This window comes from Hypanus sabinus, chromosome 20, assembly GCF_030144855.1.
Source record: "Hypanus sabinus isolate sHypSab1 chromosome 20, sHypSab1.hap1, whole genome shotgun sequence".
In the NCBI taxonomy this organism is placed as follows: Eukaryota; Metazoa; Chordata; class Chondrichthyes; order Myliobatiformes; family Dasyatidae; genus Hypanus; species Hypanus sabinus.
In genome coordinates, this window is record NC_082725.1 from 8,719,948 (window position 1) to 8,734,717 (window position 14,770).

The 14,770-nt window shown below is 42.3% G+C and overlaps 1 protein-coding gene across 12 annotated transcripts in view; it reads right to left on the reverse strand.

Annotated features, from left to right (window-relative positions):
- The window catches only part of wipf3 (WAS/WASL interacting protein family member 3), a 103,110-nt gene that overhangs the window by 36,408 nt on the left and 51,932 nt on the right, over positions 1-14,770 (reverse strand). For 4 of the 12 annotated variants that reach the window (XM_059945047.1, XM_059945038.1, XM_059945050.1 and 1 more), the window contains exon 2: positions 12,662-12,754. The exons of 6 other annotated variants lie outside the window; for them this stretch is intronic. The gene's annotated coding sequence lies outside the window, so the exon portion shown is untranslated. Of the gene's footprint in view, positions 1-1,266; positions 1,482-12,661; positions 12,755-14,770 lie in introns of all 12 variants that reach the window. 2 more of the 12 variants (XM_059945040.1, XM_059945046.1) reach the window with 2 other exon arrangements.

The following is a 14,770-nucleotide window of genomic DNA, read 5'->3' on the forward strand; positions in this document are numbered from 1 at the left end:
AGAAGTGATAAAATTCTGCAGCAGTGAACAGTAACTTACATTCTGAGGTGGGAAGAAATTTCAGACTTTACAGCACAAGTGCCAGCGGTAGATTGATAAAATTAGAGATGTGCGGTTTCAATAAGCAGGGATATCATGGATGTTTATAATGCTGGAGGAATCTGTCAAAAGGTGTGTCTATGAAGGAGCTTGAAAGCAAGAATAAAAACTTATTTTTGTTTAGAGATAGAGCGCGTTGACAAGACTTTCCAGTCCTACAAGTCCACACTGTGCAATTACCGTACAATTAAACTACAAACCTGTACATGTTTGGAATGTGAACACACAAACACCTTACAGGCAGAAGTAGAAATGAACCAGGGCTCAAATAGAAGCAAGTCAACAAGTGTAGGGTAACTGAATGAACAGTATTGAGTGTGAATGAGTAATGGGAAGAAGAGACGTGGGACATTTAAGGTCGCAGAGAACATTCTGATGGAGGCCACTGGTTATAGCACAATACTTCCCTCCTGCACCGAGCCTCAATAACTATGAATTATTTTAATCTAGAGATACAGAGCAGAACAGGTTGTATCAATGAGCTGGACCGCCCAGCAACCCACCTGTTTAACCCTACCCTAATCACAGGAAAATTTACAATGACCAATCAACCTACAAATCAGTACATCTTTGGACTGTGAGAAGCAAACAATGCACCTCGAGGAAATGCACGTGATTGACGGGAAGAACATACAAACTGCTTACAGGAGGCACTGGAATTCACTCTGAGCTGTAATAGCATCATGCTAACCGCTATGTTACCCAATCAAGAGCTGGGCCCACTTGTCAGTGAAAATACATATTTAAAATGTTTAGAAATAGAGCTATTACTTACTTACTTATTTAGCAATATAGTGTGGAATAGGCCCTTCCAGCCTTTCAAGTCACGTCACCCCAGCAACCGCCAACAAATCCAGTTAACCCTAACCTAATCACAGGACAATTTACAACGAACAATTAACCAACCTGGTCTGTCTTTGGACTGAGAGAGGAAACTGGAGCTTCCAGGGAAAACCCACATATTCCACAGGGATGATGTACAGATTCCTTACGGAATGGCACTGGAATTGAACTGCAAACTCTGGAACAGCCAGAGCTGTCACGCTAACCACAATGCTGCTGTGGCACCCCATTATGTTTTAGTCTTTTCAATCCCTTCTTAGTGTTTACATGAAGCTCAAATTTTAATGACTTATTAATAATGATTTAATTATTCATGGTACTTACACAACATCCCTGAATATCAGCATGTGCCAGGGTTGGGTCTGAGCACAGCCTTGGTTCCTGACAAGAACCGTTACACACTCCAGAGGCACAGTGTCAGCAGTGTGGTGGATGAAACTAAGATCCCAGTGCCCAACTGCCAGGAAATCAAGCTTCATTTGACCGATCAGTTACGTTGGCCTTTAATCAAAAGGTTTCCACATCACTCTAGTTACAGCCTGGAATGGAAGGGGGTAATGGGGTTAGAAGCCTGTCTGTGTGCATCAGGAGGTGGGTGCTGAAGGCTGGGAAAGGTGCTTGTTTTGGCTGTTCAACACATATAAAAAGCTGGAAGAACCCAGCAGGTCAGGCTCCATCTACGGAAATTAATAAACCATTGACATTTCGGGCTGAGACCGTTTATCAAGGACTGATGGAAGTCCTGATGAAACGTCTTAGCCCAAAACTTCAAATGTATATTTATTTCCATAGATGCTGCCTGACCGGCCGGTTCCTCCAGCATTTCGTGTGAGTTGCTCTGGCTCTCCAGCATCTGCAGAATCTCATGTGTCTTTGTTTTTGCTGTTATTGTTTTGTTCAACCGAGCACTGTGGCCCTGTCAAGTTGGTGCTGGAATGTGAGACAACACCTGCAAGCTGTCCCTCCCCCAGCACGTCCTTGGTTGTGTCAGTTGTCAATACAAATGAGACGTTTTACTGAGTGTTTTGAGATACATAAGCCGGAATCTGAAATGGAATAGAAGAAGGCTGTCCAGGTAACCTTGAAGTTTGAGCAGTCAAACATCTCAGAGACCAGCAAATGTTCACAATCATCAGTCATCAGAAACTTTCCAATTTCAGATCCACTTCTATATATGAAGTAGGTTCCGATTTTTCTCTGTCTTTCAATAAAAAAAGCTTCCTCACTCAGTTGAATTTGACACGCGTGCATTCATTGCAATGGAATTTGACGACTATTTACTTCCCACAAAGGTAAAGGCAAAAATACTTCTGGGAATATCAACTTTACTACATTCTTCAAAGATAAAGATAATCTTGTTTTCAGGCTAATCTTGTTCCCTCTAAACTGTGCGGGTGTGTGGCCACACAGTAACTGACATTCTCCCATGCACATATTCATTGTTGCCACATTGCCGGAATTTTCAAGTCAAGTCAAATCAAGTCACTTTTATTGTCATTTCGACCATAACTGCTGGTACAGTACATAGTAAAAATGAGACAATGTTTTTCAGGACCATGGTGTTACATGACACAGTACGAAAACTAGACTGAACTACGTAAAAAAACAACACAGAGAAAGCTACACTAGACTACAGACCTACTCTGGACTGTGTAAAGTGCACAAAAACAGTGCAGGCATTACAATAAATAATAAACAGGACAGTAGGGTAAGGTGTTAGTCCAGACTCTGGATATTGAGGAGTCTGATAGCTTGGGGGAAGAAACTGTTACATAGTCTGGTTGTGAGAGCCTGAATGCTTCAGAACCTTTTCCCAGACGGCAGGAGGGAGAAGAGATTGTATGAGGGGTGCTTTGGGGTCCTTCATAATGCTGTTTCCTTTGCGGATGCTTATACTTAATTTTAATATAACTTGAAATTATGCTAAAATAATTTTGAAATGTTAATATAATTTTGAAATCTATGTTAATATAGTTGTTAAATACTGTAATTGTGTTTATGAATTCCATAATTTTTCTAATACAAGTACAACCTTTACTTTGAAACATTTTGGAACTTTAAAACACTGAAAATATAAATTTGTTAAAGTTCAAAGTAAACTTGATTATAATAAAACATATATTTTACCGTATATAATCCTGAGGTACTCAATAATTCTATAGAATAGCAACTATAACAAAATCAGTGAAAGACCACCCAACTGGAGCATTCAACCAGAGTACAGAAGACAACAAATTGTGCAAATGCAAATCTAAATAAATAGTAATAAATAAAGAACACATGAGATGAAAAGTCCTTGAAAATGAGTTCATTGATGTTGTAGGAACATTTCAATGATAGGGCAAGTAAAGTTCAGTGAAATTATCACCTGTTGTCCAAGAGACTGATGGTTGAGAGGTAATAACTATTCGTGAATCTGGTGGTGTGAGTCCTGAGGCTCTTGTACTTTCTTTCAGATGGCAGCCATGAGAAGAGAGTATGACCTGGGTGGTAGTGATCCCTAATGACGAATGCTGCTTTTCTACGACAGTGGTTCATGTAGGTGTGTTCAATGGTTAAGGGGGCTTTACTCATGATGCTCAGGACCAGATCCACTGTGTTTTATAGGATTTTCCATTCAAGGACATTGGTGCTTTCATACAAGGCTGTGATGCACCTACTCACCACTACACATCTACTGACGTTTGTTAAATTTTTAGATGTAATGCTGAACCTCCGCAAACTCTCAAGGAAGTAGAGGCACAGTCATGCTTTCTTCGTAATTGCCCTTACATGCTAGGCCCAGGACAGGTCCTCCGAAATAGCAACACCTCAGAGTTTAAAGTTTCTGAAACTCTCCACCTCTGACCCTCCGATGTGGACTGGTTCATGGACCTCTGGTTTCCCTCTCCAGAAATATATAACCAGTTCCTTGCTCTTTCTGACATTGACTGAGAGGTTGTAGTTATGACACGATTCAGCCAGATTTTCAATCTCTCTCCTATATGCTGATTCAGCACCACCTTTGATTTGGCCCACAACATTGGTGGCATCAGCAAACTTGGTATAGAAGCTGTGCTTAGCCGCACACTAGTCACTAGTCACTAGTGTGACTAGTGTAAAGCAAGTAGGGGCTGACCACTCAGCCGTGTGGTGCACCTGTGCTGATGGAGATCATGGAGGAGATGTTGTTACCAATCCAAACTGGCTGGGGACTACAAGCGAGGAAATCCAGGATCCAATTTCACAAGGAGGTATTGAGGCCAAGGTCCTGGAGCTTATTGGTTAGATGTGAGGGAATGAAGGTATTAAATGCTGAACTGTAGTCGATGGTGAGCATCCTGATGTACGCATCTTTTCTGCCCAGATATTCCAGGGTTGAGTGAAGAGCCAATGAGATGGCACCTCATTGTAAATTACAAATTGTAACAATAAACACAGAATGGAAATCAGTAGCTCATTTTTAACAAACTGCAAGCTCACTCAGCTACAATGCTAAGTTTAAAAGTTTACAGAACATGAAATATTTTCTTTGTTGTGCTGTATTTCATTACACCAGTTATTAATAAATAAAATCAAGAGTATGTGGTGTTTCAATTCACAATCTAAATATTCATAGTTTGCATATAACAATAAAAACATTTAAAGTGCTGCACTGTTTATATGTCATGTCAAAATTTCTTGCTCAATGCAATAGTTGGTTAATGCAGCTTTAAAGAAAATGGAGGGAATGTGGCAGGCTGCGTACCCTCATGAACATGACAATTTGCAAGCTCTACTTCATCTCACACAGCATCTTGATTTAAAAACATATTGTCCTTCCATTAGCATTGAAATCTTCACAGGTTTTACAGAGAAGCACTGAGATACCATTTTCCTAAACATAATGATAGAACATTGAAATCTGAACTCAACTGTGTACCTGTACCATACCGCACACAATCACCAATCATAGTCAGAAGCTTCAGCATTAACATCACAGCAAAATGCCACTGTAGAGTAATGGTTAGCATGACACTATTTCAGCTTGGGGTGCCAGAGTTCAGAGTTCAATTCTGATGCTGTCTGTAAGGAGTTTGTACATCCTTCCCGTTACCATGTGGGTTTCCTCCAGGTGATCTGGTTTCCTCCCACATTCCAAAGATGTACTGGTTTATAGGTTAACCAGTCATTGTAAATTGTTCTGTGATTAGGCTAGGGTGAAATAAGAATTAGGTTGCTAGGTGATGTGGCTCATTGGGCCAGAATGGCCTGTTCCACACTCTCTTGAAATAAAATCTGACCCCACATTTAATTACACTCACTACTTTGAAAATTTACTTCAGAAAGGAAAGGATTAAATTTTAGGATTTATTCAATGGCTTGTAAATTAGATATTTTCTTTTACCATTTTTATTGTTTTTCAATCGACAATGTTCAGAAAGTTTCTGTATATCTTAGTACATAGTTCCAAACAATTAAATATTATAATAACAAATGTTTGTACTGAATTTTTTCAAATTTGAGATCCAACAGCAAGATGGCAGCTAGTGATTCTCAGTGAAGCTAACTGCAACTCTGACTGAGCTGAGCACATTGGTCAGACTGCATTTGGAGTATTGTGTGCCGCTTTGGGTGCCTTATCTAAGTAAGAGTGCTGGTTTTGGAGAGGCTCTAAAAGAGGCTCAGGAGAATGATTCTGAGAATGAAAGGGTTAACAAAGTGCTTGATGGCTCTGGGCCTGTACTTGCTGGAGTTTAGAAGAATGAGGGTGGGATCTCATTGAAACCTATCAAATAAGAGAGGACAAAGAGAAGATGTTTCCTATGGTGGGGGAGTCTAGTTCCAGACGGCACAGCCTTTGAATGCAATAACACCCTTTTAGAACAGAGTTGAGGAGGAATTTCTTTAGCTAGAGAGTGATGAATCTGTGGAATTCATCGCCACAAAGGCTGCGGAGGCCAAGTCTTTGTGTGTAATTAAAGCCAAGGTTGAAAGGTTCTCAATTAGTAAGGGTATCAGATGCTATAGGGAGAAGGCAGGAGAATAAGGTTGAGAAGGATAATAAATCAGCCATGGTGGAATAGCAAAGCAGACTAAAAATGACCTATGTCTTATAGTCCCTGTCTCACCAGAGCTGAGGGATGACCCGAGGGATCAGAGACTATATTCAGCCCATCAATGTTATCAGCATTGCTCAATTCCTCTGAAATGAGGCTGTAAGGTTTCTTCAAAACTGAACTGATGAATTCCTCCACTCTCCTAAAGATAGGCCATTTTAATATGGGTGGCACAGTTAGAGCAAAGTTTTACAGTGGTTCAATTCCTCCACCATCTGTAAGGAGTTTGTACATTCTCCTCCAGACTGCATGTGCTTCCCCCCATATTCCAAAGGCTGATGGTTAGTGTTAGGTTTGCATCAGAAACATGGTGACAACTGTAGACAGCCCCCTTCGACTGTGTTGGTCATTGACACAAAGGATGATGTACATGTTACAAATAATCTTTAATTTGTATTAATGTCAGTTGATTTGCACAATAATAATTTTTTTAAATTATGTAAACATTTTTCAACTGCTTCCAAAGGTCTCTGATCACGAGCACTTGGAGATGATGAAAATCGAGCTGATCTATAGGCACAACCCAAGCTGGATGTAACGTGAGGTGGCTCTCACTGCTGCACCACACTGGTCAGGCTGTGGTGGCCAGTGCTATCGTGTTTGCTGTTGTGTGCTGGGGCAGCAGGCTGAGGGTAACAGACACCAACAGAATCAACAAACTCATTCGTAAGGCCAGTGATGTTGTGGGGGTGGAACTGGACTCTCTGACGGTGGTGTCTGCAAAGAGGATGCCGTCCAAGTTGCCTGCCATCTTGGACAATGACTCCCATCCACTCCATAATGTACTGGTTAGGCACAGGAGTACATTCAGCCAGAGACTCGTTCCACCGAGATGTAACACTGAGCTTAATTGGAAGTCATTCCTGCCTGTGGCCATCAAACTTTACAACTCCTCCCTCGGAGTGTCAGACACCCTGAGCCAATAGGCTGGTCCTGGACTCATTTCCACTTGACATAATTTACTTATTATTATTTAATTATTTCTGGGTTTACATTGCTATGTTTCTTCACTATTCTTGGTTGGTGCGGCTGTAACGAAACCCAATTTCCCTAGGGATCAATAAAGCATGTCTGTCTGTCTGACTGTCAGGAGGGGAACTGCAAGCCACAGGCAGTGTCCGATGCAATCAGATCCTGTGACCGGATACTTCAAGCTCCAAGTTCAGAGTAAATTTATTATCAAAATCCATACATGTCATCATATACCACCCTGAGATTGCAGGAATTCACAGCAGAACAAAGAAATACAACAGAATCAATGAAAAACTATGCACAACCAACCAATGTGCAAAAGATGATCATAGAAAAATTAAAAATAAATATACAAATACTGAGAGCATGATTCACCCTAACAGTAAGCTGCAAACTCAGCTCTAGAACAGGAATATTGTTAACAAAATTACAGATTTACTCTGCACATACTAATCTGCAATATGGTACATCAAGGTACATTTCCTAATCACGATAGATTCAAGTTTATTAATAACATGTACATCAAAGCATACAGAGAAACGTGCTGCTTGCATTAATGACCAACACACCCGCGAGTATGCTGGGGGCAGCCTGCAAGCCCACATTCCAGCACCAGCATAGCATAGCCACAATGCTCGGTAGAATAACAACACCCCGTCCCCACACACATACCCCGGACAGACCATTTTCTTTGGCCTCCAGCAGACACGGGCTCACAGACATTGGGCCTTTGATTATCACAGGGAACTCGCAGAGATGCACAGACTCAGATTTCTGGTCAACGAGCCTCACTTTCTGGATTTCCATTCACCCTCAGGCCCCGCAATCAACCCCAGAACCAACCCATTGCGGAACACGAGGTCTCAAACAAACTCCAGGCTCACCTATGACAGGATCCTGAATATCAAGCCATAAACTCCAATCTCACTCATTTGCGAACCCATCAGGTTTCCTTCCTACTGCACGGGCTGAACTCCCACTCTGGAACCTGCTAACAACTCACTGACCCTTGTGGGGCGGGGGGGGGGGGGGGCAACCAGAACTCACCCACACTGGTCAGCTGGTCTAACAGCCAGCTAGGATCTTTTGAACAACACACACAAAATGCTGGTAGAACACAGTAGGCCAAGCAGCATCTATAAGAAGCACTGTCGACGTTTCGGGCCAAGACCCTTCATCAGGACTAACTGAAAGAAGAGATAGTAAGAGGTTTGAAAGTGGGAGGGAGAGCGGGAGATGATAGGAGAAGACCAGAGGGGGTGGGGTGAAGCTGAGAGCTGGAAAGATGATTGGCAGAAGGGATACAGAGCTGGAGAGGATCATGGGACGGGAGGCCTACGAAGAAAGAAAGGGGGAGGGGAGCACCAGAGGGAGATGGAGAGCAGGCAAGGATAGTGAGAGGGACAGAGAGAGAAAAAAAAGAGCAAAAGAAAAAAAGGGGGGAAGAGGGAGAAATAAATAAATCAGGGATGGGGTAAGAAGGGGAGGAGGGGCATTAACAGAAGATAGAGAAGTCAATGTTCATACCATCAGGTTGGAGGCTACCCAGCCAGTATATAAGGTGTTTTTCCTCCAACCTCAATGTGGCTTCATCTTGACAGAAGAGGCAGCCATGGATAGACATATCAGAAGGGGAATGGGACATGGAATAAAATGTGTGGCCACTGGGGGATCCTGCTTTCTCTGGCGGACCGAGCGTAGGTGTTCAGCGAAACGGTCTCCCAGTCTGCATCAGGTCTCACCAATATATAGAGGCCACACCGGGAGCACTGGACGCAGTATATCACACCAGCTGACTCACAGGTGAAGTGTCGTCTCACCTGGAAGGACTGTCTGAGGCCCTGAATAGTGGTGAGGGAGGAAGTGTAAGGGCAGGTGTAGCACGTTCCACTTACAAGGATAAGTGCTGGAAGGGAGATCAGTGGGAAGGGATGGGAGGGACAAATGGACAAGGGAGTTGCATAGGGAGTGATCCCTGTGGAAAGCAGAAGGGGGGGAGGGAAAGATGTGCTTGGTAGTGGGATCCCGTTGGAGGTGGCGGAAGTTATGGAGAATTATATGTTGGACCTGGAGGCTGGTGGGGTGGTAGGTGAGGACAAGGGGAACCTTATCCCTTCTATACTTTGGTGGGATCCCCTTCCCACTTTCAAATCTCTTACCATCTCTTCTTTCAGTTAGTCCTGATGAAGGGTCTCAGCCCGAAGCGTCGACAGCACTTCTTCCTATAGATGCTGCCTGGCCTGCTGCGTTCCACCAGCATTTTGTGTGTGTTGCTTGAATTTCCAGCATCTACAGATTTCCTCATGTTTGAGGATCTTTTGAGGATGTGACTAAACACATCGATGAAGGAAGAGCAGTAGATGTAGTGTATTTGGATTTCATCAAGGCATTAGATAAGGTACCCCATGCAAGACTTATTGAGAAAGTAAGGAGGCATGGGATCCAAGGGGACATTGGCTTGCCCATAGAAGGCAAAGAGTGGTTGTAGACCTCTGCATGGAGGTCGGTGACCAGTGGTGTGCCTCAGGGATCAGTTCTGGGACCCTTACTCTCTGTGATTTTTATAAATGACCTGGATGAGGAATGGAGGGATGGGTTAGTATGTTTCCTTATGACACCAAGGTTGGGGTGTTGTGGATAGTGTGGAGGGCTGTCAGAGGTTACAGCAGGACATTGATAGAATGCGAAACTGGGCTGAGAAATGGCAGATGGAGTTCAAGCCAGGTAAGTGTTAAGTGGTTATTTTGGTAGGTCAAATATAATGGCAGAATATAGAATTAATGGTAAGACTCTTGGCAGTGTGGAGGATCAGAGGGATCTTGGGGTCTGAGTCCATAGGATGCTCAAAGCAGCTGCGCAGGTTGACGCTGTGGTTAAGAAGGCATACGGTATATTGGCCTTCGTCGATCGTGGTATTGAATTTAGGAGCAGAGAGGTAATGTCGCAGCTATATAGGACCCTGGTCAGACCCCACTTGGAGTACTGTGCTCAGTTCTGGTCGCCTCACTACAGTAAGGATGTGGAAACTATAGAAAGGGTTCAGAGGAGATTTACAAGGATTTTGCCTGGATTGGGGAGCATGCCTTATGAAGACAGGTTGACTGAACTCAGCCTGTTCTCCTTGGAGCGACGGAGGATGAGAGGTGACCTGATGGAGGTGTATAAGATGATGAGAGGCATTGATCGTGTGGATAGTCAGAGGCTTTTTCCCAGAGCTGAAATGGCTGCCACAAGAAGACACAGGTTTAAGGGTCTTGGGAGTAGGTAGAGAGGAAATGTCAGGGGTAAGTTGTTTTTTTGTTAAAACGCAGAGAATGGTGAGTGTATGGAATGGGCTGCTGGCGACGGTGGTGGAGGCAGGTATGATAGGGTCCTTTAAGAGACTTTGGATAGGTACATGGAGCTTAGAAAAATAGAGGTCTATGGGTAATCCTATTAATTTCTGAGGTAAGGACATGTTCGGCACAGCTTTGTGGGCCGAAGGGCCTACATTATGCTGTACGTTTCCTATGTTTAGATATCCTGTCCTGGCCCATGGATGCCTCACATTAGAGAAGTACCAACCATCCGTCTTAATTTGGGTGTCTTGGTGCATTAAAACACTACTTCTGTAGAGCATTTCATTCCTGCGACAAAAGGAAACCTTCCCTTTAAATACCTCACAGATTCTGCACAGTTGTTTCTGTCAATCATCAATCCAAATAACTCAGAACTATACAGTCCTGCTCAGTCCTCCGTGAAGTAACTTCATACTTAATGAAATAGACGGAAGAATTTTTTTTAATGAGAAAGCTGGAAGTCTTTCTTAAAATATGCCAAAGCAGGTGCAGAAGCAAAACAAAGAGGGAAAAATTGAGCTTGCAGTCACATCCCATCCTGGAAACACTGCCATTCCTTCACTGCCAAATGATCTAAACCTCTGAGTCATACAGAAATAGGCCCTTTGGCCCATCACATCGATGATGACAGTTGCACTTCAGCACAGCATTTACCCACATTAATTTACATTGCAAGTTAACTGACATTCATACAAATTAAAATCATCTATTTTTAAAGGACTGGGGTGAAACATGGATGGTATGATAGCATAACAGTGAGCACAATCTCTTTACAGTGCCAGCAATCAATGATTGATTTCAATTCCCATTGCTGCTGTAAGCAGTTTGTAAGTTCACCCCATAGCCACATGGGTTTCCTCCAGGAACAGCAGTTTCCTCCCATATTCCAAAGAACTTAGGTTAGGGAAAGGAAGTTGTGAGCAGTCTTTGTTGGCATTGGAAGCATGGTGGCAATTTCAGACTGTCTACAGTACAATGTGCAGACTGTGTTAGTCGTTGACGCAAATGATGTGTTTCACATTTCACTGTATGTTTCAATGTATTGTGCATGTGACAAAGTTAATCTTCTAAAAAATCTTTTTGCAAATTAACTGATATTAATAAAAATTAAAAGGACCTAATTTTAAATGGCTGGGGGACATATCAGTTTGGTTTTGAAGTAATTCAGCAACCTCACTTCACACGAATTGGACCACGCTAGATGTGCCTCCATAGCTTGACAAAACAAGCATTTGTCGAGGTTCTTCTGAAATGTCATTGCGTGTACCTGCTTCCGACAACTCATCGGACTGCATACTCCAGATTCCAACCATCCTGTGTGAAGAAACTCTCCCTCTAAACTTCCAACCTCTCTCCTTACTACCCCTCAGCCATCAGGCTCTTGAACCAGAGGGCATAACTTCACTTGTCCCATCACTGAAATGTTCCCACAACAAATACACTCACTTTCAAGGACTCTTCATCTCATGTTCACTACATTTATTGCTTATCTATTTATTATTATTATTTCTCATTTATGTATTTGCACTCCAGTTGAATAGGTTGTTGATAATAGTCTGTTAATAACTATTAATAATAATAGTCTGTTATGGTTCTATCGATTTATTGAGTATGTCCACAAGAAAATGTATATAGTGATAGACACATAATAAATTTTACTTTGAAGTTTTGAACATAAACTTGTGTCTTAGGCAACTCACCTTTGCATCTCCATCAAATCAGGCCTTGGCCTCCTCCAGGAAAAAACAAACACAGCCTGCACTATTTCTCCTTATTAAACTGAAACGATTCAATTCCGGCAACATCCTGATGAATCTTCTCTGCACTCTCCCCATCACAATCACTTCCTTAGATGACAAAAGCTGTACGCAGAACTCCAGGTACAGAACAACCGATGTTTAATGATGTTGCAACGAGTTCTCTGGTCTTATATTCACAGCCAGTGAACAGAAACACACCATATCCATTCCTCACCACTTCGTTCACCTGCGCTACCACTACAAACTTGCACCCCAAGGCTGCTCTGTTTATCAGCACTCCATAGAGACCCACCATTAACAGTGCATATCCTGTCTTTGTTTAACCTCTCAAAAAGCCCTCAGAAGATGCTCCATACATGGAACTATCCACCAAAGGAAGTGGTTGAGCTGGGCACATTAACAGTAGTTGAAAGTTACTTAGACAAGAACATAGGTAGGATAGGTTAGAGCAGGGGTTCCCAACCTGGGGTCCAGGGACATCTTGGTTAATGGTATCAGTCTGTGGCATTAAAAAGGTCGGGAGCCCCTGGTTTAGAAGGATATATGCCAAACATAGGCAAATGCAACTCACTCAGATGGGCATCATGATTGGCATGGATCAGATACTCTGTACTCCGGATTGCAAAGCTGGGGAACAGTTGAAAATTCAGGATAAGAGCAGATTCTGTGAACAGAACACGATCTTTGTTAATCCATGGTTTTTTTGATGAAGTATTCGGAAAAGAATATTTGGAGTTAGGTCACTGATTTGTCAAGATCTCATAGAATGACAAGAAGGACTTAAGAAGCCAAATGGTCTACATTCTGTAGCTAGCATATCTCATGTTTTACTGTGGTCAGTATCTGTCCCTATCTGAAATGCCTGATGGAAGTCTCCAGTGAAAGTTTCAAAGCAGCTAGAGGTTGCTGGGCAACACTTCACCACGAATCTACTGGGATTGTCTATTGCGTCTGTTGTCTCTTCTCTATTGGTGAGACCCATTGTAAGTTGAGGGCACTGCTGCGCAGGGCACCTCCGCTCCATCCACCAAAGCAGAACTGCCTAGCAGCTAATTCCCATTCCCGTTCCAACCTGTCGGTCCATGATCTCCTCTTGTGCCATGATGAGGCCCAAACCCAGGGTGGAAAAGCAACACCTTATATTCCATCTGGGTAACCTCCAAACTGATGGCATGAATATCGATTTCTCCTTCCAATATATTAAAAAAAATCTCCCTCTTCTGTTCCTCATGCTGCATATCTCTTCTCACCTGTGTCCCCTCCTCCTTCCCTTTTTCCCATGGTCCACTCTCCTATCCTATCAGATTTCTTCCTCTCCAGCCCTTTTATCTTTCCCACCCACCTGGTTTCACATATCAGCTTCTAACTATCCTCCTTCCCTTTCCCCCACCTTTTTATTCTGGCATTTCCCCTTTTCCTTTCCAGCCCTGAAGAAGGGTCTCAGCCCAAAATGTCAACTGTTTATTCCTTTCCATAGATGCTGCCTGACCTGCTGAGTTCCTCCACCATTTTGTGTGTGTTGCTCGAAATATCCAGCATCCAGAATTTATCACATTTATGCTTTTCAATTTGTCTTGCACTGGTGTAAATTGCTACTGAAAGTAGATAATTCCCTAAATAAATAGTAGCGGTTTTGAAATAAATCAGAATCTTATTTATTATATTTATTATCACTGTCATATGTTGTGAAATTAGTTGTTTTGTAGCAGCAGTGTGGTGCACTTTTAAAGGAAATTGTTTCTGACAGCTCTATGTATTCAAACACAAAGCTTAAATCCTGAACCTGCGTGGATAACTTCACTCACCTCAACACTGAACTAATTCCACAACCTATAGACTCACCTTCAACATCTCTACAACTCAACTTCGTGTATGAGACGATGAGAGGCATTGATCGTGTGGATAGTCAGAGGCTTTTTCCCAGAGCTGAAATGGCTGCCACAAGAGGACACAGGTTTAAGGTGCTGGGTAGTAGGTAGAAAGAAGATGTCGGGGTTAAGTTTTTTTACTCAGAGATTGATGAGTGCCTGGAATGGGCTGCCGGCAACGGTGGTGGAGACGGATATAATAGGGTCTTTTAAGAGACTTTTGGATAGGTACATGGAGCTGAGAAAAGTAGAGGGCGATGGTTAAGTTAGGGACATGTTCAGCACAACTTTGTGGACTGAAGGGCCTGTATTATCCCGTAGGTTTTTTATGTTTCTATGTTTCGCAATATTATTTATTACTTATTTTTTATTATTATGTTTTTGTTGTATTTGCAGTTTGCTTTCTTTTGACATTGCTTGTTGTCCATCTTTGAGTGTAGTTTTTCATTGATTCTGTTGTCTTTGTATTTACTGAGAATGCCCACTTTAAAATGAATCATGAGATAGCATATGGTGACATCTATGTACTTTGAAATAAAGTTACTTTTGAACATTTGAACTTCTAAGCATTCACCTTTTAGATGCAGATCCTTTAAGATTCTATTACTTGCAGTACGTGCAAAACAACACTAATTTAATCAAGGATTCTTTTCAGGGAGGTCATGAGCAACTGTAGGAAAGTTTACATCTTTACTAAGAATAGATACTTCAGGTTTGGCTTATTTTCTTTGCAAAGTACAGCATTGTGACTAGTTCCAGCACTTTCCATCTGAACAAAAAAGTTACCATTCAAGATTCAAGATCGTTTCATG